Genomic DNA, 1,006 nt, shown 5'->3' with positions numbered 1-1,006 from the left:
TAACAAGCACTACATTGGACAAACAGGCAGAAAACTAGCCACCAGGATACATGAACATCAACTAGCCACAAAACAACATGACCCTCTCTCACTAGTATCCTTACATACACTTCGACTGGGACAACACATCCATCCTAGGACAAGCCAAACAGAGACACGCACAAGAATACCTAGAAGCATGGCATTCCAACTGGAACTCTATCAACAACTACATCGAGTTAGACCCCATCTACCACCCCTGAGAAAAAGAACCAGAAATCACATCACCACAGGAAATGACATCACCAACCCAAAGAATCCCAAACATAAATAGAAAGCAGGAATTATCAGCAATGATTCGCCTGGATGCCCACTGAAAATGTTACCTAGTAGGTTGACAAAACTTCTGGAAATGAACCTTCCAGCTCAGCGAGCAAACCTACATCCAGTGCTTTACCATGTCCCTCCCTTGCAGACTCTTGTCTCTCCCTTCAAAATTGTCAACCTCCAGCCCCAAGCCCAATGAATACTTGCTAAGTCTTTTGCTTGTGGTAGCAGCCTTCATTTGCCCCACAGCCCCATTTCCCCTCCGTTTCTGTGGACAGACCCAACAGGTTGAACATGTTCCACTCCCATGAGTGACCTAACCAGACAGCCCTAGAATAGAAATGCTCAGACCCATGACTGATGGGTACACATCTTCCTGATTGCATTAGCTCTAAGCACTAGACTGGCTGTAGTGGAACTACAGGATTGATGTGATCCCTCCCTGGACTGCAGATGCATGGACCCCTGAACAAGAACACTCTGACAAGATGCCTGACTGTGGCCAATCTCCGGTATTAATATCAGAGGTTACCATTCACTTACTGTGGCACAACCAACTGATTGGCTGCTATCTCCATGGACTTTGGTGGATTACTTCTTTAAGACTTTGAGACATGGCTGTCTGCTTGCTGCACATGCAAAGTCATGTACCTTGCTGGCACGTGCCATGGGTATGACAATAATGTAGCATATGGCTGAC

The sequence above is a fragment of the Chiloscyllium punctatum genome, chromosome 24 (genome assembly GCF_047496795.1).
Source record: "Chiloscyllium punctatum isolate Juve2018m chromosome 24, sChiPun1.3, whole genome shotgun sequence".
NCBI classification, from domain to species: domain Eukaryota; kingdom Metazoa; phylum Chordata; class Chondrichthyes; order Orectolobiformes; family Hemiscylliidae; genus Chiloscyllium; species Chiloscyllium punctatum.
This window is presented reverse-complemented; position numbering follows the sequence as displayed.